This window comes from Micrasema longulum, unplaced genomic scaffold, assembly GCF_059751315.1.
Source record: "Micrasema longulum isolate JH-2025_06_02 unplaced genomic scaffold, ASM5975131v1 h1tg000955l, whole genome shotgun sequence".
In the NCBI taxonomy this organism is placed as follows: Eukaryota; Metazoa; Arthropoda; class Insecta; order Trichoptera; family Brachycentridae; genus Micrasema; species Micrasema longulum.
This window is the reverse complement of record NW_028278146.1, coordinates 881,385-890,643: the sequence shown is the minus strand read 5'-3', so window position 1 is coordinate 890,643 and position 9,259 is coordinate 881,385.

Sequence of the window (9,259 nt, the reverse complement as noted above, 5' to 3'; positions counted from 1 at the left end):
CTCCGGATTAGCCCTTCGACAGCGTCAGCATAGACTGTTTCACGTTCCAATATGCACGACCAACCTGACAATGGTTATGCCTGTTGGAAGGGTTATCTCTATGCTGAACAATATTACTTTGGACATTGACATTTTTCACGTCTCTGAGGGAGTTTTTCGTTACAAGATTTCCTTACTTTTCTAGCATATTATTCTCTGGATATTATGTGTTATTTTTACATAGACTTAATTTTACCTCATTATTTTAATTATTTCGATATGTATGAATTAAGATATTCCATTTTGTAATGTACATATTTATGAATAAATAAAGTTGAATAAATTGAATTGAATTATGAAATTTTAATTAATGAAAAGGTACCGAAATTAATAACTTTATTTTTTCAATTACGATTTTTATGGTGTTACGTACAATTAAAGTAAGCTCAATCGATTATAACCTTGCGGGTAGTTTAACACGTATTAACGTAACATTCCTAATTTTCTTTCCCCTAATTTCTATACTGACCTTTACCGTCAATGCTAATTCCAACACGAAAAAAATCATTAGGAAATTCATGAAGCATAAACGACCTTCCTATTAAAAAGTAATAAATCAAGCCGGTTGTGTCCAATGCAATGAGTGACTTCATTTTCCAGCAAATTACAATCGAATCACAAATATCGCGCACAATTTATACATTCTTTCGGGTGTGCAACATCCTCTATAATGCCTAATTATATTTATAAAACGGCTTAATTCAATTTGTTTATAATTTATATTTCATTCTTATTCTTCATTCTCTTAATTAGAATTTAAAAATAATAATTCGGTTCGCCGTTTTAAATCATTTTAAAAGTAACTGTGTTACACCGAATAACCGAAATAATGAAAGATCATTACCATCTTCTAATTAAAAAGTTTCTTAATTTGGAAATATTTATTTACTAATCCAGCGAGAGATTCTTGAGAAAAAAGATTATAATAAACGCCTTTGGAATAAATTACATAAATATTAAAGTTGTATCGCAGACAATGGAATATCGAGGTGTTTAATTGGTCTATAATTTGATACGGAGCATTAGACAGAAAAAATGTTTTTTTTCTTTATAAGAATGGATGAGTATTAGCATATTATTATAGTGTAAATTAGTGAAGTTAGCACCGAACTGGAGTCGAACCTTGGTGTATTGGAAGCCAAGGACAGAAAGCGGTGGAGGGAAGGAATTATTATTGTTCAATTCGGATGAAAAAAAAAACAATCAGACGCAGATAAGATCAGATGAAACGAGGTCACTCTTGTCCTTTTGTTTATAGAAGCCTCCATTGGACCCTGAAACTTGGGTTTGCAGAGTTCGGTGTATATCCTAATAGTGCTGCGTCCTCATATTACTTCATTAATTATTACCATCAGATGTGGTGAAATTCTGATGACAGATTCGTCGCGTTACGCGTCAATCGAGACGCCGCGCCGACCCGACGTGCGTTTTCCCACAGCGACGCTGACGCTGGGCCGACGCTTCTTGTGAAGATACATTTGGTATCCTATTGTATTTTTTCAGATCACTAAGTTTATGACGAATTTATAGTTATTTATTCATTAAAAACTTCTTCTTCTCTATCATCTAGTAGTATATCCGGGGATCTGTTTACTACAAAGAGGTCTCCTGGGACATGAACTCCAACTGTCGCGCCACCTCTTCGAAGGTTTTCGAGAATTCAGAAGGTTGCGCCAGAATCGTAACCTTTTCCTGTCCCATCTTACAATATCTTCCATGTTGCAGGTTTCACGTGTGACAGTATTTCTGATCCTGTCCCTCGGAGTATTTTCCAGAATAGCGCCCAATAAATGTCTGTTATTAAAAAAGTGTCGATTTATTTTATTTTTCTTTTTAGTTTAAAATATCCATTACGAAATATTCCTTAAAATAAGCGAATCAGGTGTTAAAACAGTATACTACCAATTTTTCATTTTACTTTGTTAACTTCTGCACTGTGTTGTTTTACCACACTAAAATTTAAAGAGCTGATCATGTTTTAGTGTAAGGTGTTTAAAAATAGGTAAAAATTCTTATTTGCCCCTACATATTATTTTTTGTTTTATTACGTTCTTTTGCACCATGGCCAGGAATCCCAATTACAACACATAATACCCAGGCTTGAGAAAAATGACATTATATTTTGCATTCTCTCCGGGAATCAAACCAGAAACCTTCTGTGCGTGAATCGAGCGTCTTAACCATTACACCACGAAGGAAATGCATAGAATCGCGTGCTCCTCATGACGATGCCGATAAAGATATAGGTTTGTGTTTAACTCGTACCTACTCCCAATCTTCGCGAACCTCGGCGTGTTGAGTATCTAGTATCTAGTTACTTACTGTATATTGTATATTATACATAATTGGGGCGCGGAACGAGAGATGGGCGCCCGAGTAATGTTAGAAAGAAACTAGTGTAATTATTCTGTTTACCCATATACTGTATACAGTACAAGGCCATGTGGGTGGAGTAGATATTCAATAAACAATACGGAAGATAGTTCCGCTGATTGAGTGTGAAGAATGGCTCGCTCGGCGCAGGCACAGGCGCAGGCGCAGGCGCAGGCTCGGGATTGGAGACCGATTTTTTCCGTACAGAACGAACCAGTAAAAGTACCTATTCACGTTAAGGCGAGCGAGCAACATTCAAGATAAGTCTAAGCATATTCGTTGCCACTGTCGATTCTCATTACATCGGTGTTTTTTGTTGCATGAATGTCTGATTATTATGTAAGAAGGTGAGTCTATGAAATTGTAGGTACCATGTGAAGAATCGAACCCGAGACCTCTTGCGTGGTAGGCAAACTAGACCGCGAGGTGGGCATCATCATCATCGAAAGTAGTACCGTTTCTGCTCAGTTTTTCAGGCTGAACCACTCGCAATATGCGAAGCTCTTGGATGGTTATTAAAAAAACCACCAAAAAGGTGGGTTATTGCAAAAATATTATCAGATTGTCGTTCGGACGTTCGAGCTATAACTGATACTCGGTCGGTAGATCCATTCATTGTAGATATTCAGAGTAAAATTAAGCATCTAAAAATCAGAGGGGTGGATAAGATGACATGCTGGTATCGTAGGAAATGAGAGAGCGGATGAACGAGCGAGAGCCGCAACTTGTAAAAGAACGGCACCTTTCTTCTCAGAATTTCCCCTTAGGTTTGCTAAACGCTGTATAAAATAAAATACGCAGCAGCATTGGGAGGATTGATACCGCGTACAAGCATCATTTTCATCTTGAAAAGGTTATGAATAAAGGCTTTAGGTAACGACCCATGCCTGTAAACTACATAACAAACCTAAGTATCAAATTATGTACTTTAGCAAGTTTTGGCAGTCTCAACAAAAATTAAACCGCTCTCATGTAAAGTTGAAGAAAATTACATGCGTCATTATTCTACGATCATCACCATATGTAAATTACATAGGCAACACTATACCTATGCTTCCTTTTAATGTAAAAGGACAGTACACGAAAGTATCGCTAGCTATCCGATTTTGAGATACACATGCAGATTTGCTAACAAATGAATGTTCTCAATGAAGTAAGATATATATTTTTTTAATGAAAATGTATTAATAATCTACACCAAATAAATTAATTCAGTCAGACTCTTTGCACACCTCAAAGTCCGATTACCTCAGACTGTACTTATTTATTTATTTAACAAATTTACGGACAATGTCAAATTTAAACAAATAATATAACGAAAAACGATAACAATACAGTAAGAAATAATAGTATCAATACGACAAAGAAAAGCAAAGACAAATTAATACAATAGACAGGCATTATGGAATCCGGCTTAATTCTACAAATATACAGCAAATTTATTGGGAATATTTTTCAGTCAATTTGTAAAAAAACTCAATTTACAATCAAAATAATTAAAATCTTGACTTTCATTTACAAATCTAATCATTCTGGGTAGATGCGCATGGAAACCATAATTGATGACCGAGGAACAGAATTTAATTATTTCAGAGCCTAGGTAAAGAAATATTAAGATATATTTGTTGGAGAATAGTCGGGACATCAAATAAACTATTAAGTATTTTAGTATTCTCAACATGCAAATTAAATCTGCATTAAATCGAAGTTGTGAGAGACTGGATATATTCAGGAAAAAATCCATGTCGGTATAGTTATAGTCAGTGGTGTAGTCGGGCCGGAGCGCACCGGAGCGGGGCTCCGGCTCTGGCCAGGAACTAATATACATAAGTCTCTTCAAACAATTCGAAATAACAACAAACGTATTTATTGCCGATAACTAGCAAAAGTCTAAACACGTGTCCTCCCCCTCCCCCCTCCCACTTCCCTCTGAATGCTGAACTGATTCGATGCGATTTATATAAGTAACATACGAAGGAGGCCATATTACGGAGGCGTATTCAAGAATGGGAAGAACCAATGAGGAGTAAAGTGTTTTAAGAATTAATATATTTTTTAAATTGGAAGAGATTTGTTAATGATATAGTCATTTGTATCAACCGCCTTTGGTAAAAAGCAATACAATGTAATTGCTCCAAAAATATTTAATGATTTATTGCCAAATATAAGACTCAAAATGTAAAACAAATTTTAAAATAAAAATAACTGCACATATAAATAGTGTAGCGAGAGATTAAAAAAAAAATATATGTAAATCAAAAAACGTAGTACTTTATATAATTGGTACACATATTATTTATATTTTTATGTATTTCATTGCTTTATATTTGTTTTATTATATATTGTACTATATTATTTATGTTTAAGTAACATGTATTCTTGGCACATATATATACTTTATATTTGTATAATAATGATTTTTAATTTCTTACATTTGATTAGCTAGGCATTTATAATAAAGTAGTTTAAGTTTTTCTTTTGTATGTTATTGTTTTATTAGTATAGGACTACTTACGCTCTAAAGATAAAAAATCTCCATCTTAGAACAGGCTGTGCCATGTTAGATGGAGACTATCATAAACAGAGAACACTCGGTTTTCATTTTACATTAATTGGTTTTATATAGATTCCCTGTTATTAAGTATGTATATTATTTTTTTGCAATAAATTTACAAATAAATAAAATTAAAAAAATTAATGTGATCATGAAAATTTAGTTCGTATGTTCTTAGTATGTATAAGTATGTTCTTCAGAAACATCTCACTGTTGCTTTAGGCCAGCGATACGTAAGTTCAGCCCCTCTGCTAAGTTTTAATGGAGGATTTCTTCACTCGGAGCCGGGAGACGGTTCTGTACATATTTCAGCAGTATCTTAATATTTTTAGTCCGTCGCGGGTGTTGGAACCATCGTTCGCAGATTTATTTAAAGCCCTCATATCTGTAAGGTCAAATTAATTTCACACATCGTACTCTCTAGCCGAGTCGTGTGCGGCGTGTGCACCGGCGCCGTAGTTGCCCCACCCGACTATAAAAGATGCTATCTGGAGCTATTCAGAACCGACAATATTTCGAAATAATATTTTTTACATAAAGCGCAACACGAGAACTTATTAAAGTGGCGATCACTGTGATCAGTGATGAGCGCCATTATCCGCTGGGCTCGGGATATGAGTAGGTACCTAATGCCAAGTACAAGTTATTTAAATTCAATATACTATGCCGGGAATCGAACACTAGGCTTTTTGCATTGTAGGCAAATGCACTGACAACTAGACAACGAAACGGACATGTAATATTAGGTAGGGAAGCTTGGGTCACAGTGGATCACGGGTCACAGTGGATCACGGGTTACAGTGAATCGTTTGCAATAGCTTCGTGTGCAGGTATTCCACTTTAGTTTACACTTTTCCATGCCCCCTTCCGCCATACTCGCCTTCACCAATCAGAGCTGGAAGACATGCTGCGATGCTTCGGTCAATATGTTAGGACCAAACTATTTTTTACGTGTATTTAAAAAACATTTTCTTCTAATGATGGATTGAAAGGTTCGATTCTTCCCTTAATGTTTAAATATTGAAGTACACTGTTTTATAGTAAATCATTTCATCTTGGGTCACGATGGATCGGTTTTTTTTCCTGCAGATGAAAAGTTCTAAATCGTTTTTAGTTTCGTGGACCAAATGCAGGTCCAAGAAAAGAGGGAAGAGTATCAAGATGGAAATGGAAGTCCATTATTGCAACCGGTACCTCAAATAAACTTAAAATAGAAAATGTGATTTTTTTTTCTCAAAGCCTGGCATAATTGAAAATTTACATAAAGTAGGTACGAATAAAAAACAGTTCATTGTTTCAATGAAAACCTTTTGTTTTATTTTAATAGCATAATTTCCAGTCTGATCCACTGTGGCCTACTTAGGTCACAGGTTGCAGTGGATCGATTACCTTTAACTATCAAAAAATCTAATTAAATAAGCAATAAAATGTAAAACCGAAACCACCACGTTGGAGGGTATGAATGCCTTTTTAGATTTTATCAGAGAGAACAGAATTTAATGATAAACTTTCCGAGCTACGGAGGTTTTAAAAATGAGTGACGCACTGTAGCCCGTGCTCCTCCAGGTATATCAACAAGTCGGAATGAAATTTTAAATTGGTCAAACCTATCGTATTCAATAATAAAATATATTCTGTTGAAATAGAACCAGAATCCCGGATGAGTGTTTACGACAAAATATAGCTAGTCTACGGTAAAAATCCTGAAAAGGGAAATCGAGTGGGGTTTAATCTAGCTCGTAGTAGTGGTTGGCATTTTCGCCTACCACGCTTGAGGTGACGCGCTCAACACTGCACCACGAGGCGAATTTATCTCCAGTCGATTTCATTTTTCAGAATTTTTATCCGAAAGTGGCTACCGTTTAAAGCACTCGTTTTATTTTTTTTGTTTCTACTTGTGGGTGAAAATTCTGAAAGGAAATCGAGTGGAGATTAGTCGGCCTCGTCGTGCGCGCCGGTTATTAAATAAAATAATTTAAAAAATGAATTACTCTACGATAATAGTAAAGCCCTCAGAGTAATAATGCGTAACTTAGAGAGGAGCCCAAACGTAGGAAAACTATTCTATGACTATTGGGTACAGTTCGCAGCAAAACAATGGGCCGTACTCAAGTTGAGAATTGCCAAATGAATATTAATTCGCATTGTAGGTAATTACTTTTAAATATGTTTATCGAGTCTATTTATTTAAATCAAAAACTTTGTTCCAATAAAGGAAAAAAAAATTATGTATGAAGCCTATTTAAAAACTAAAATATGTTATATGCAACTACTATGGGGAACAGGAAATCAAAATGACATAAACAGACTACAAAGACAGCAAAATAAAATATTAAAGTTAGTATATGACCTTCCCTATCTAACAGCAACTAAAGAACTTTTTAAACAAACTAAACAATTAAATGTAACTGAACTCTTTAAACTAGAATCTTTAAAATTTATTCATAAATTAGCCACTGATGTAATTGTAGACGAAGAATTAAAACTTGAAAAAAACTGTAGTAAACATGAACACAATACGACAATATCAGAAAAATATCATATACAATCTTTTAAAACGAGAAAAGGACAATCGAGACTAATAAACCATGGACTGAAATTATACAATAAACTACCAGACAAAACTAAACAAAAGACAACCTTTACAAAAGATGTAAAAAATATTATTATTAACAGTAGAATGTGAATTTTAAAAGTGAAAATATTTTGTTAAATGTATGTAACCCGTAAGGGTTTATCAATGAAATTTAAATAAATAAAATTTAAAAAAATGTACCTGTGTATTTATCATTGCAGGGTTATTTCAATCTATTTTTCTATAATTTGCCTATATTTATTTCATTAAACTGAAAATATATGTTTGTGTTTATTTATTTTTCAATTTATTCATATTATTCACAATATACTTATGTTACATTTATTGAGATATAAATCCCACCTCCATGGAACCAAAGTCCTGTGTTGAGTTTGTTTGTTTTGTCCATCACATCTCCGAAACGGCGAGTCGTAGCGGCCCGAAATTTTGACACGTCATTTTAGATGCGATTTCATGGTTAATATTAACATTGCTATTATCAAGTAAAATTTGAATCGACCTCTACTCGATAAAAACTCAAACTTTATATGGATGCCTAATGCGGCCCTGACATATTGCCCATAATCATCTGTCATTATCAACAGTAAACATACTTTAATTCACAAATTTATCTCCTAAATTGAGAAAAAATAGTACTTATCTGAAGTAAATACTTATGTTGAAATAAGCAAAGTTTTTAAGCAACATAATACACGTGTCGGGACAATAAATGCCAAAAATCAATGTAAATCATGGAAAAATATTCGAAATCAATTACCTGTGAAAACTGTCTCCTTTAACACCTTTGACGCTCCTACTGCTGCAACCAAACATACTGCAATTCTCCATAGTCGATTTTTATTTATTATAACGTAAATATCCAAGTTATTTAAAAACAAAGTCAAGCACAGTTACAAAAGCATCCGATCAAACCGTTATGTTTATGTTGTCAAATAAAACAAAATGGCCACCAATTGATCCCTAGTTAGGCAGTTTAGATGAACCAACACCAAAAATAAAAATATGTATGCTTACTTTTACTATTGAATTAATTTGTTGTATAAATAATTACTTGTATATTGCTGTAATAAATATGTAAAATAATAAAAAAATAATAATAAAAAAATAGTTGCTAACCAACAAACCAACATCGCTTGCGTTCTATGAAACATAGTGATAGGGCTTCTCTCTAGGTTACGCATTATTACTCTGAGGTCAAGCCTGTTTTTTTATCGAGCCGGGTGGATTTTTGCTGTGGTGTGGAAACGGTAAATGTCCGGTTAAAAACGGCATGTAAACTTACGAAAAAAGATCAAATTTATTACTGATGAAATCAATGGACCAGAAAAACTGCAGTTGTGGTCACCCAGTTTGTCAAGATACACACCTACGGTTGCTCCACCTGATCATCAATTCAATCAACACTTATCAAGAACACTCATCCGAAGATAGGTACATTTTATTAGAAAGATCAATATTTTTCAATAGGATAGTTACAGAACTATTGACATATTAGTACACATAGACATGCCCTTAGCCCTAAAAAGTTATGACAATTAACTCATGCCCAAACGCTCAGTCATGCCCAACGCGTATTTAGTCGTTCTTCGAGATGAAAACGTGTAAAAAACTTTCGGATAAACAATGCCAAAAGGATTGTGTAACTTTTCATTGGTAAATATTTGTTCGTGAGTTAACAAAGATTACAACAATTAATA